Below are 14641 nucleotides of genomic sequence, written 5' to 3'. Positions count from 1 at the left end.
AAGGGGAACGCGTTGGTGTGGGAATGAGGAGCTTTTTTTTTTTGAGGAAGGGAATGAGGATCCGTGGACCGTGGAGAAGATTTTCGTGGGGGCTCTGGAGTGGGCCCTTTCTCTCGTTATGTTTGCAATATTTTTGTTCAACTCATTTGGAGCACATTTGATCTCAAAATAAAATGAAAATTTGATCAAATTTTATACAAAAGAAAAAAAATACTCGGGTACTCACTCATCTATATTAATTATTGATGATTTATTACAAAGTTGTACCGGTCCATTATGCTATAAACTTGTTGTTCTCCTTGTGATGCCCGCTCATGTGAAGGGCATGCGAGTTTCCTTCTCTTCTGTCTGCCGCTCTTGTGTATGGAGAAGGGGGAATCCTGCCATCTCTTCTAGCCCATAGATACAGGTAGGGTATGGCTTATTAGTGGTGTCGATGCGAGGAAGAGGTTGTGCCGCTTCCAACAAAGCCTGTTATAGACCGTTCCCCACATTGTCGAGGCAATCTACGGCGCGCTCATTTGGTTAGGGTATCTAGACAAGATTGGCGTGATTCTGGCGGTGACCAAACCATTGGTCTTTTCTGTTCTCCTGTTATCTTTTGACATATGATGTTTTTTGTTCAAACTCATTTAGAACATGTTTACAAGGAAAAGAAAACGCATTTAAGGTAGCCTTTTTTGGGCGATTACAAGAAGTTTCCTGATCATAGATGATGCTACAAACTTTTCGTTTCCCTTTGGATGCCTCTCATTCTACCGTTGCATGTCGAGTGGGTACGCTTCTTTCGTGTTTGTCCTATAAATAGAGTTATGTTAGGTTTTGTCGATGGTGTTGTTGGGGTGGAAGAAGATGCACCACGTCCAATAAGGTTTGATGTAGACCGTACCGTCTCCCACTTACTAGAGGGTGGTTTTCACTCGTCGGGGCTTGTGGTTGGGGAATATTGGAGCTTGTGTTCTCCTTTGACGGTGTTGGGTGGAGACGGTCCTGGAGGCTGACAAGTGTGGGATCCGCCCTAGCTGACAAGCTATAAATAGAATGATTTCCACCACATGAGGTCCATAAAATCGTTAGAGGTGCATTGGTGCAATGTAGGTTTTTTTCTTTGATCGAATGTTAGGACAACTTGCCAATTTTTCTCTAACTTCGTGTCTGGCAAATAGAAGACCTTTTTAGCCTGAGTAGGCAGAATCAAAGAATCATCCTTGTATCATAAACTTCCCACGTTGATGCTTGTAAAAAACCCCATCATTTTGAGGTTCAGTCTTCTTCCCATCAAGCTTAAACCAGTCACATTTAAACAGAACAACCGACCTGTCATCCAAGTTATAGTCTAACTGAATGATCTCTTTCAGGGTTCCATAAAAGTCAATGACCTTCCTGTCATGCCTACCTTCAGACGTGACTCCTCTATTTTGTGTTCTCCTACTGTTATCAAGGTTAACAGTACTAAACCGAATGCCATTCATTATGCATGATGAGTATTTCCTGACTCTCGAATCAGGACCACATGCCAAGGTAAAGAGATCTTTGTCAACCTCTTTGGCATCCTCATTCCGCAACGTCATTATCTGCAACAACGCACACAAACATGTACATTAGAATCTGTAGTGAAAATCTCATAAGCAAAAATTCTAATTACATGTGAATGAAAACTAACATAGTTCCTAAACCATGTCTGGAATCCTTTCCGAGGCCTTCTTTCAATGTTTGGCAGTCCTTCTCTCAGTCCTTCTCTCTCTAGCTCACCCTTGAACATTCTGGAGATAAAATAAAATCAATCAATAGATCACATATTTACAACACAAATGTAACATACACATATTCAGAAGTGAGAACATACTCTATATACTTCTCAGCTTGACTACAATTGTTCAACACATACCACACCATTTGACCAGATTAATTTTCAACATATACATATTGATACGCTGAAGTAAAATTAACTCCATGCCCGAAAACATCAGCAGCATAGGCTTCTTCATCTGAAAAACCAATATTTCTTGGCTCCCGGTTAAATCTTGTTTCAACATCGTTGATGTACTTGGAACAAAATGTCAGGCATTCATCAGCAACATATGCCTCAGCAATTGACCCTTCTGGTCGTGCCCTATTCCTCACATAGCACTTCAAAGTATACAATCGCCTTTCAATTGGGTACATATATTGCACGGGACCTCAGAGCAACGCCTCTTTGGGTAAATGTACAACAAGGTGCACCATCACATCAAAGAAAGCAGGGGGGAATTTTCTCAAGCTTGCACAATGGCCTTGAGTAGGTGGCAGAAAGTGATGATAGCATCTGTGGTGAAGAAAAATTGATTTCGCGCTCACTAATCTTCTCCCTCTGCTTTTGATGTATACTAGCAAATATGCACGTGTGTTGCAACGAAAGAAAAACAAACGTATTATGCAGATGTGGTAGAGATAAAAAAAAGTCCGAATCAAATGTCAGGATATAAGGAATGTTAAAATATCATTTCACAAACTATGTCTGAATGATATTATGATGAGATAAGGGACTTTTAAAAGGTCATCTTAAAAACTGAAAATGTGATGGTCTTGATTTCGTAAGGCGTCACAACAAAATATTTTTTGGCTGCGCAAATTGCATTGAGGGACCATGCCTGAGCTAGACTGATGAATGATGTGTCTCGCCTTGACCTAGCATAGAGGTGTTTCCATAACAGTAAAAACTATGGCACCAGAATAAACATAGTTGTGTATGAAGGCAAAATAAACATCTAGTCATTTTAATATAGTTTACAAAAACGAACCCATAGAAAGTTGTTTATATTTTATGGGGCTCCCGTTGTATAGAACATGGAAACGTTTTTCTTACCTGACGCACGAGGGACTAAATAAAATCATAAAACGACCTCTACAGATCCCCTAATTAAACCTCTACGTAAGCGACTGTCTGTTTTATTCATTGTTTACGGATCTGTTCTAATTTTTATGAACAAATTTAAAATTTCATGGACATTTTGTAAACCAAATTACCGAATACTTTTTAATACACAATCACTTTTTCAAAATCATGAACATTTTAATTTCTCTATTTTAAAGAAAAAACATTTATCTATTTTAAAATATGTGAACAGTTTTTTGAAAGCACGAAAATTTTATAATTTCTTGATTTGGATATTTTGGAAATCCCGACCTAATTTAAAGAAGGAAAGATAAATACAGAAATGGTAAAGCAAAAAGAAAAAAATGAAATAATAAATAGCAGGGCCACAGGATTTAACATCAAGAATAAAAGGACAAAAAATGAAGAAAATGCACCAGCCGGGAATCGAACCCGGGGCAGGGTACTATTCTACCACTAGACCACTGGTGCTTGGATGCCGATTTTATTTGCAGTGAATTAAAACCCACTTCACAATTGAGTCCACGATTCCGAATTGAGGGACCCGCTTGCTTAGCAAACGTGAATCCATTTACCATGTCTGCAGAGCATTAAAAACCACTTCACCATTCCTATCACAATTCTGAATTGCAATAAGCAAGCGGGTCCCTCAAATAGAGTCAAACTGAACTGCTAGAAGACGACTAGTCGACTACGTTGAGTGATGAACTCACTACTGTCAGAGTTCTCGCCGATCTTATTCCTGAACTACTTGTTGATCCGGGTCCGCCAAGAACAACCAACCCTCCCTGTTAGCGTTCGACGGGACGAAAAAAGTAATAAACACATTTATAAAACTTGAGAAAGTGACGGATCTCAAATACGGCGACTGCAAAATTTAAATGCAATAAGATGCTTCGCTTGACAGAACAAGGATCACCCGCTCAGGAAAAAAAAATCAGCTTTATCGACAAAATCCGATCTACACAGGAGGAAACCGCAAGCTATCGAAGCAGCGCACATCGTACGCACCATGAGAATGCTGTATAATAACTCGCAGTTGAAGCCCTGACCTTCACTGGATTGTTTCTTAATAAGCCATCATTGGCCTCTGCTAACGCCACTATCTGACAAAGAAAAGAAAATTGTCACGGACCAGCAACCCTCCCATCACCATGCAGCATAGTTCAGATGAAGGCCAAGTTGAATTTCATTTGACAATATGAATTCACACAATTTGCTCTAAGGTTCATCGAATAACTTCTAAGTAGATACTTGGTCACAGGTAAAACAGAATCAAGTTCTGCTGAATTTTTCATTTCAGTTAAAAACCCAACTCGACCAAGGCACTAGCTAGCACGTGTACAAAAAGCACAGAGGTATCATTAGCTCTGGACGAAAAAATACTTATGGAAGGGTACATTTATTATGCAGTGATCACGAAGATAATACACAACGGATACCAGAAGGAAATAAAGCCTTATAGGGTGTGTTTGAATATTATGTGCAGGTGGCACCTAAGATAGTTGACGCAAAATAGTGGTAACAGAAACTAGTAGGTGCTGCACCCCAAATCAAAGCACAAAGCACACCGACCAAATCCAATGAGGTGAACAAACAAAATGGAAGTATAAATTATGTGCAGAATGTTTCAACTCGTTTTTACCTGGTAACAATTTGGGCCGTCACCAACCAGACCAACCCCTGCTATTCACTCTTCTCATATCTGCCGCATCTACCGGTCTGATCCTTGATGCCAACCTATTAAGACGACAGGTATAAACTATGCACAATATATTCACTTGTTAAATTGATTTTTTGACAGGGCAACAGATGAATCGCTAGTTGAGAACTGCTCTAATTCATTCAACAACTTCCGTTTGTGCTGAAGGGCACAGACACAAGGCAGGAGGAAGTAATATCCAAGATATCAGCATCCCTTAGTTTATATATAAATGAATACCCAGCTTCAGACAAATATTCCAACAGTATGCCACCATGTTAAGAAATCAAACTTTTAGTCAGGAGAAGAAGAACTCACTGATTACTTTTGAAATTTAATACACTGTTACTTTTATGAGGCAGTGCACAATTGCCTTCTGCAAGCGGCAGCATAGTATTCAGCAGGGTGAGGCAGCTTCCTTGTAAGGTTATCAACAAATACCTTCTCCCTCGCCATTATTCAGCTATAGTAGCCCAGCCGTCACCTGGGGATCCATTTGCCTTAAAAACTTTACAACACAGAATCAGCATCTAAGCGGGCGCTCCGGGCTGTAATGGTGCATTACCCGCCGATGAGCTTCTAGATGCCGGTTCCACTCTGGCAATGGTGGCATAAAATAAACATGCATCCAATAGAAATATATTTGCTAAGCGTAATCAAAATACTAAACGATTCACTTCAGTTTCAGTACTGACTGGCATATGATGGAACAAAAAAGACAGTGAAATGAAAACTGAACATGCTAGATAAAACCCGACATGAAAACAGATCACACATATCGAGCTTTCTTCTCTACCAAGTGACGAATTCAACATGTCAGGAGTTACCAATTTTCATAGCCTGTTTTTGGTTCATGTAAATCTGAATCTAGCGGGCACCTCCCCTACGCAAGCGGCTGCATAGTCTTCAGCAAGATGTGGTGCAGCTTGATTGTGAGGGCATATGAACTTCTCCACAAATAACTTCTCGCTGATCGAGACCATAGTATAGTAGTCTCTGCCATGACTTAGCAATCCATTTTCCTTAAGAAACCTCATAACATAGTACCGGGGCCTGAGCCGGCCCTCCAGGCTGTAAGTGAGCATAGTGGGGTGACGAGCAAGGTAGGCCGGCTCCAACCCCGCCTCACAGATCAGGAACTCTGACATACGCTGCAGCACATCCTGTGACCTTTTCAGCAGCACCGGAGCCTTGGACACGGCAATGCGGACCTCGGTATCTGACCACCTAAGTGTCTTCTTCAGGTAGTCCAGTTTGGCAGCGATCTTGTGCTGGCTGAAGTATGAGACGGCGTGCAGCGCTTGCCTGAACATTCCAGAGCCACGAGGCACACCTATACCTTCGGCGCGCGCAACCATCGTCAGGACACGCCCTGGTTTGGCACAAAGTATCCTCGGTGCACGGATGAAGAGCTTGGCAATATCACAAGCACCTAGCCCGCACTCTGCTAGGAGCTTGACATTGGGCTTGACCACCCTCTCGAGGTCGGAGCAGAGGAAGCCGTAGCCGTGTTTGAGGGGCCGGAGCAAGTTGCCGATGGAGCCGAGAGCGGCAGGTAGTACTGTAGCTTGGAGACGACGCATTTGCGGCGGAAGTAGCCGGGGACGAGCGAGACGAGGCGCGCGATATCACAAGGGGATAGACCGAGGCCGGTGAGCCCGACGACGACGGGGTACAAGGTTCTCTCCACGCCGGCGCAGAGGAACCGCGGGTCCCTGGCGACGAGGGCCGTGACGTCGGCGCCGGAGAGGCCGAGGCCGGCGAGGAAGGCGAGGACGGCGTCGGGGTTGGCGGGGGACTTGAGGTGGGAGAGCTTGGCGGAGGCCTTGAGTGCCTGCGCTGGGGTGAGGCCGCAGGTGGAGACGAGGTAGTCGTCGACGGCGAAGCTAGGGTTCGGAGAAATGCGAGGGGCAGCGGCGGCGGAGAGGAGGCGGTGGAGAGAGAGGAGTATGGAGGTGGAAGAAGGTGGCGCGGCGGAGAGGAGATGGGAGAGGGCGCGCTGCCGGAGGTGGAGCATGGCGCCGCGACGGCGGAGCAGCGGCGGCGGCGGCGGCGACGGGCGGTGGGGAATTCGAGTGACGCTGGGTGCGGCGTGTGTGTCTCCGGTGGTGTGGTGGACGGACGATGGTGTGCTGGTCTTAGTTACCATCCAATCCCTGCCATCCAAACAACATCCAACGGCCCGTTTCCATCCACTCGTTGACCATGGTCCATGGCAAAGCAGCACCCATCAGAACCTTCAAAAAAAGAAACCCAAATAACTTCGAATATTTTTTTGACAATATATTGATACGTGATGCATCTACCAAACTACAAAAATCCAGTTCATAATTTGTTCAACATTTGTTCTTCATGACAAAAAAAATATATTAAACCGTCAATTAATTAAGGAGAGAATTGCCCTGTTAATTATGAAAAAACGCGAGCGAAAAACATTACAAATAGATCACAAACGAACTACTCACATGGCATGAAACTCCATAACCGCACAGGCGGCCCGCCCAACTCTTCGAGTGCACAACAACACATGTAGCTTGGGCATGATCTGCAACACCGAAAACACAACCTCGGCAAAGGCCTCACCCTCAAAGTCCGACAACACATGAGGCGTCGAACTAGACCCAGCACGAGGCGAGAAGCTACCAAAGAGCTCCATATCTGCCTCATCCACGAAGCCAACAACAAACTCAACCATGGGAGCCGATGTAACAGGGAGCCTTTGCAGAGAAGCCTCTGCGCGCGCCAGAGAGATCACGCACAAACCAGCCCTGCAAGGAGTCAGCGACCTCACGGAGCGGCTTAATTGCCTCATCCATTGGGGAGGAAGCCGTGCAGCAAAGATCAGACCCCAGCAGCTCTGCGTGCACTGCAACTGCAAGAGCATACTGGAGCATCACATCCTTCGAGATGGTAGTCGAAGCAATCAATAAGGAAGGCAATGAATCCTGACGGAGAGTCTTTATGTTGGACAGTGCCTTATGGATCTTAGATGTTGGTGGAGGCGCAACAATCGAAGCCCAAGAATGAGCCAGCGGCCGAGCAGAACATGGAGCATGCGGTGGGGTTGTCGGCTTGCACCCATCCCATGCATGGTGTCCCAAGAGGAAGCATCGATTACACCGGATCCGTTCCGTGCATCCAGGTGCCCGATGGCCTTTTCCAAAGCAACAAAAACACCTGTTTTCTGAGCCACGCATGCGTACGACAATATATTGATACACGATCCATCTACCAAACTACAAAAATCCAATTAATAACTTTTGGAAACATTTGTTATTCATGGCGTTTTTTGAGAGGCACAAAACCGACGAGTAGGATGAAAGTTCTGCGATGGTATTATAAGAAGCCAGTTGTCGGGTTAATAAGAAAAATGAGTAGAAACCACCGTCAAACCACGACGGCACTCGAAAACCTGAATTTCAAAACATGTTGCAAGAAGTGGGGAGCATTGACACCACCACGATATCATCGTATTCACTCTTGAACGAAATGCAAAGAACCTCGAAGAGACTGTTTTGACAATATGGAGTATGGATACACAGTGCGTTTATACCATGTTACAAAATTCCAATTAAAAAATTGTTCAATATAAAACAAACATAATTCTTGACAACACTTTTGGGCCGACAAGCGGGACGAAAGTTCCGCCGTGGTAGAGTTAACTGTTTAATAAGGAAAATGATGAGAAACCACTCCCGGGCCACAACGGCACATGGAAAACCTGGATCTGAACACAAATTGAAAAAGCGACAAACATCGACATCAGGACAACATAAACGTATTCACTTTCGAAAGAAATGCAGAGAAACCCATAGTAGCGGCAATTTGTGACATACGATGAAAAAGGAAGCTCCAGCTTCGACAAAAGAACAACCCACCACTCAGTATCGTCATTGTTGTCACACAATGGCTACACGAGGAGAACTGGGCGGGCGCCGTGGCAACCAAACCAACCTATACAACATAAGCCAACTCGCAAGGGGGAGGGGCTCCTAGACGATGCTGCTAAGTAGGGGAGCGACCCATGAAGCATCACCATTTGGCAGATTTGGATGGATATGAGGTTTCCCTCCGACGCTCGCGGACTAGGACAGCATGTCATGGCTCCAACAATTTTTTTCCTTTTTTTCATTTATCATTAACTTTTTTGCTTCAAATTTTGTATAATTGTTACACTATATAGATTTGGAATTAGGGAAACTGGTATAGTGGTACAATACAAAAAAAGAACATTATATAGGTTTGCACATTAAATCTTTTCAGCTGGAAGGTTTCCTCCTACAAAGCCCCATACGTGCCATCCATCATGGAATTAAAATACAAACACACTATACACTCAACTTCAAAAAGCAAGCAAACTGAGTGTAGCTCAGATGGTTAGATTCCGCATGGTGAAACCAGCCCACCGAGGTTGAAGTCCTACACTTGGTATTGGTACTCGCATCTTTACTAAATCTATCTCAGGCATTCTGGCGATGCTCGTTCAGCGGGGGAGACAATTCCGTCCACTAAAAGGCCATCCATTACACGATTCATCTCATCTTCATCACCTCTCAAACTATTGCCAACTGCACCTCATTTGTTCCCGCGCTTCTCATTTATATCTGATAAAAATCAGGGAAATGAAAGCCCTCCAAGTAGAATTACACGGCAAAGAATTTATCTCCTACTGCAGATTGCTCGGGATCCGAAAAGGTATGCAGCCACAGCCTGAAAATCACACAAAAAGAAGAGCATGAACTGATGAACATACGTATAGCTCAACATAAGTAAGGAAAACAACACCTAGTCAAAATAGGTGTTACTAGTCAAAAAAGTGAAGAGGTTAATGCCCCACAGTATATAGCCTACAAAGCATGGAGGCAAAACATAATGTGCACAAAAAATGTTAAATATGCCAATAGATTAAGCAATCAGTTCTCTTGGATACCATGCACATTGGATGGCCAATAACATGCATACTTAGTTAGCTTGCTGAACTTTATTCTTTCACATAAAAAGCTCTTTTAAGTCTGTTTTCATTAGGCTGGTTGTAATGGTAGTATCATAGCTAGTATCATGCATACCAACTAGGCAATTTTGATGAGGTGTCATAGCATTAAAGGAAGAAAGAGAGGGTGTAGTATCATATCATGATACCGTATCATATTAAATGTTATACTACTTTGTGTCATGCATGGCAATAAATAAAGTACTACATGATACTAATATATGATACTATGCATTAGGGAGGTAGTATCATACACTAGTATCATATGCATGATACTAGTATATGATACTCCCCATTACAACCAGCCTTAAAGAAAAGCCTCGTGCTTCCATTAAAGAAAAGACCAACAGAGGAAGGCGAACTAAATATTAGTCTGAGTAAACTACCATAAATTAGCTAGCAGCTTTAAATTCCACATCTAATTGCTTACATCTGATTATCAACTCTAGTTTTTTTTTATGGAATGCATGGTTGACCTAATAAAATTCACCAGTTACATAGCTCCTCGAGCATTTGCGGCTTTTCTATTAAAAATAATAAGTAATTGGAAACATTAGCTGGTGCTAAATTCGACTACATTAGCTGGTGCTAAATTACTGTTGACTGAGCAGCAGCTTCGTTGCCCAAATATTTCAATAACCCATTCCGCAGCAGTGCTCATAGAGGTAGAGTAAAAATAAACACCATTTGATAACACAAAAAGTTTGCCAGTGTACAAAAAGAAAAGTTCAGACCACAAGTTCCTACCCTAGAGCAGTGCAAAAGAAAAACATGTCCTGGTGTGGATGTAAATTATCATTAAGTATCAAGTTCATTGTTGATCTTGAACAGAAATTAACACTATTTAGCCTTTCTCTAATGTTGTTCAACTCGATATGGCTTGTTAAACAACATTTGAGAACATAAACATATAGGGCGTGCAGATATACTCTTCATTAATATATTTGAAAGCATTTGCGGAATGCCTGATGTCACACTCTCTTAGTTCTAGTATGCATGCCAATATGACATCAAGATGGAGAGGTTAATTGCAGTGTAATTCTTTCTTCTGTACTAAATGATGCAATGGGCATACAAGGGCTCACGATAAAATTATCAGTTTCATTCAGGCCCAGCGACGCTAAATTAGCATGTACGTGACATACTATAGCAGACAACCAACATCCACTCAGGCAATGAACACAGACAGAGATTACCAGCTCACTACACATAGTGTAAACATTTTTGCGCCATTCGCAGTTAAGAATTCTCATGGCCCTTTCTTGGTCATGTAACTCTGAAATTAGAAGGCATTTCCCTACAAGTGGCAGCATAGTCTTCGGCGAGGTGGGGGCAGCTTCCTTGTGAGGGCATACAAACTTTTCCATGAAAATCATCTCAGTCACCAAGACTGCTGAATAGCAGTTCCACTCGCGCTCTAGCAATCCATGTCCCTGCTTCTTGGTTCATGTAAATATGAATCTCCATGGCACTCTGCCTCTGCAAGCGGCTGCATAGTCTTCAGCGAGGTGTGGTGCATCTTCCTTGTGAGGGCATATGAACTTCTCCAAGAATAGCTTTTCGGTGACCTTGACAATTGTATTGTAGCTTAGGTCACGCTTGAGCAATCCATTTTCCTTGAGAAACTTCATAACATAGTAACGGGGTCTTAGCCGGACCTCCACGCTAAGAACGAGCATATCCGGCCGATGAGCAATGTAGGCTGGCCCTAGCCCCGCCTCAGAGATAAGGAACTCGGACCTGTGCTGTAGCATCTTCTTTGAACTCCTGAGCAGAGACGGAGCCTTGGACACTGCAATGCCGACCTCGGCATCTGACCACCTAAACGTTTTCTTCAAGTAGTCCACTCTGGCAGCGATCTTCTCCTCGCTGAAGTATGAGACAGCCTGCAGCGCTTGCCTGAACATCCGAGATCCACGGAGCACACCTATACCTTCGGCGCACGCAACCATCGCCAGGACACACTCTGGTTTGGAGCTCTGCAACATTGGCACACGGGTGAGCAGCTTGGCAATATCACAAGCACCTAGCCCGCATTCTCTCAGGAGCTTGACATTTGGCTTGACTACCGTCTCGAGGTCAGAGTCGAGGAGGCCGGAGCCGCGTTTGAGCGGCCGGACCAAGTTGTCGATGGTGCCGAAGATCGGCAGGTAGTACTCTAGCTTGGAGACGATGGATCTCCGGCGGAATTTGTCCGGGGCAAGCGAGACGAGGCGCGTGATCTTACGTGTGACAGGCCGAGCCCGGTGAGCCCAGCGACGACGGGAGACAGGGTTGTCTCCATGCCGGCGCAGAGGAACTGCGGGTCCTTGGCGGAGAGGCCGAGGACGGCATCGGGATTAGAGGGGAACTTGAGGTGGGGGATCTTGGTGGAGGCACTGAGTGCCTGGTCCTCACCAACCTGGGCCGAGGACCGCTCGAAGACCACATCAAAGAGGAACACCTGTTGCAAGAGCCGGATCAACCAGGGACACTCTAGCTCGGCGTCGCAGAGTCGGAGCACGACACCTACGCCAAGCAGGAGAAGAGGGCATGCGGAGGCTGGGCGCGAGCGCGTCGCGGTGGCTGCCTGTCCTTCCCAAACGCCCTAACGACGACAACAACGACATGCCAAGGAGGTCACCGTCCACTATTTAATTTATACTTAATTTACGGTAGTTTGCATGTAATTTCGATAGCTTGTTTATAATATATCATAGTTGGCTAAAATTCGTGTGTTTAACTTTGGTTGGAGGGGGGGGGGCACCTCCATTTCAAATATGTGAAATTTTCGTGAGATTTGAAAACCAAAGTAATCTAAAACATCCAAACACATCTTTGAAATGGAATCACGTTGCAATTCCATGAGTATACAAAAAGAGAGTAAATATGACATCCTACGAAAATGACATTGTAATTTTTTTGTTTCATGCATGATGCATCCTACGATCGAGTTCAAAGGATTTCGGTACAAATATGAACATTGAATGTTACAAGTACGCATTTGTATTTCAGTTAAAGCATTCTTCACATGAAGAAAATAAAAGGAGTCTTCCTTGCAACTATCTAATCTACACACTGGAAAATTTTCAGGTATGATATACCCATTTCCACGGCCAATGCCCTACCAAAATTCACTTAACTAAAAAAATCTAGATAAGATATCCATTTTCCACAACTAGTTTGCAAAATGACCGTTGTCGTACCAAGTGCTGAACATTGTCCTTTTCCAGCAATTTCTAGATACATTCATTTCATCCGTTTTGATCCATTTATGCGACAAATAATTCAGGATAGAGGGAATATAATAGAATTAAACTTAGGTAGTGGATGAAGCTTTTGCTATGCGGTGGCTGTCTTGAGATAACATGGTACTTGATAAAAGATAGCATAGGTTCAACATAGCATCTCCAGTTGAGCATACACACAATTACATCACATTCATCCCAAATTAACCAGACACACCATGGACTCATTACTAACTGACACTAGTACATCACAACAGCTACTAACTAACAGCATTGCAACAAAGCATCTACAACATCATCCAAAATGAACATCTTGACCACATCTTCAGCATGTTAACTTCTGAAACATCACTTCTTCAACATGACCACAACAGCAGCAACACCTAGCATTACCACAACACCAACTAGCATCTTCATGAGCTTCACCAGCTCCCTCCCTGACATCTTCAATGCACAAGCTTCCTGCCTACTCATCCCATAGCTTACTTCATTCTTCACGGCCTTGTTGCACCTGCTTCTGGATGTATTCATCAGTGCTAGCTCCTATGCATTCACAAGTTCCTCCCTTCGTTCCTCCACAACACCAATAGCATCCACAGTGGCATCACCGAGCAGGTAGTATTTCTCAACAAGGTACTCAACGTATTCCAATTCCCAGCACCAGAAATCGCAAGTCACCTATCCCAAATTAGTGCGGCGGAGGTCAAAAACTTGAATCTTTGCTTCAAAATCAAATACAAACCACGGAAATGGAATAAATCATACAGAACCACTAACCCCATGCTTCCGGCATTTGTAAATGATCCACCCGTCGTGCTTCTCAGTCGTCGAGAGGTACATGCGCACCTTCTCCTTGCAGCTGGGGCAGCAGATCAGGGGCAGCGCCAATGCCCTATGGTGGACAACAGAGATGGAGGAGCTTGTGACATACATGAGCAGCAGAGGGAAATAAGAACGGGTGGGATGAAGGTGGTGGCGGTGGCGAACAAGGTAGTGGCAGAACAACGCGCAAGAGAGAGGAGGCTAGGGATTGAAGACGGGGCCGCCACGGGCTATGGTTTTGATGAATTGGAGATTTCTTGCATTTTACACAAAACCCTTCAATGCAAAATTGGCCTAATCAAAGACGAGAACACGGCGGTCAACAAGTGGTCAAACCGAAGAGGGGGCCAAATTTAGATACATTAAAACTGCACACTTTTCCAGTCCTCTCAGGCCATCAGCGCTCCCAGTCGTTTGGTCGTCAATTTCCAGCATTTTCAGCCGCCCAATTAGCTTTGAATCGCGTGTTAGCTCCGCTTCGTTCGCTACTAACTAGCGCTGGCAGTGTTTTTTTTAAAGCAGCGCTGGCAGTGTTGGGCCGCTGCTCCAAGAACAATTTTGGACGTCTGGCATTATATTGGGTTGGGCTGCTGGTTTGTGGTTGCTGGTTAATTGGGCCTCATTGTCCACATTGCCCTTCTGCACGCTAGCTTTCTTCCCCGCCCTCTCGTTTCTCCTGGTCTGAACGCATACCCTAGATACACCGCCACCGCCTCCCCGTAGCACCTCCACCATTTTACCATGGCGGTGTTCACCCAACCCCTTCTACCCACTGGACGATGGACAAGGAGGGCGAGGAAGAGGAGAAAGACGTGGGTCTGAGGGGGTTCTACGAAGCGGATCGGGAGACTGGATTGTTCCTGTGCCTGTTGCGCGAGGGGATTGTCGCCATGGTTGGAAAGCAGTTCCCTGCTGACTGCGGGGCGCCGGTGTAGCACGCCGGCTCGGTCGCCCGGACAAAGAGGAGGCTCGCGCACCACGCCTTTGTCGACGTTGCCAGACTCTTGCTCGGCCGAGGCGCTGGA

General features: G+C 44.6%; 1 pseudogene; it reads right to left on the bottom strand.

The window, feature by feature from the left end:
• Positions 1–1236: 1236 nt before the first annotated feature.
• Positions 1237–6820, bottom strand: LOC123135417 (uncharacterized; annotated as a pseudogene).
• Between the last annotated feature and the right edge of the window lie 7821 nt (positions 6821–14641).

This window comes from Triticum aestivum, chromosome 6B (genome assembly GCF_018294505.1).
Source record: "Triticum aestivum cultivar Chinese Spring chromosome 6B, IWGSC CS RefSeq v2.1, whole genome shotgun sequence".
Classification (NCBI taxonomy): domain Eukaryota; kingdom Viridiplantae; phylum Streptophyta; class Magnoliopsida; order Poales; family Poaceae; genus Triticum; species Triticum aestivum.
This window is presented reverse-complemented; position numbering and strand designations above follow the sequence as displayed.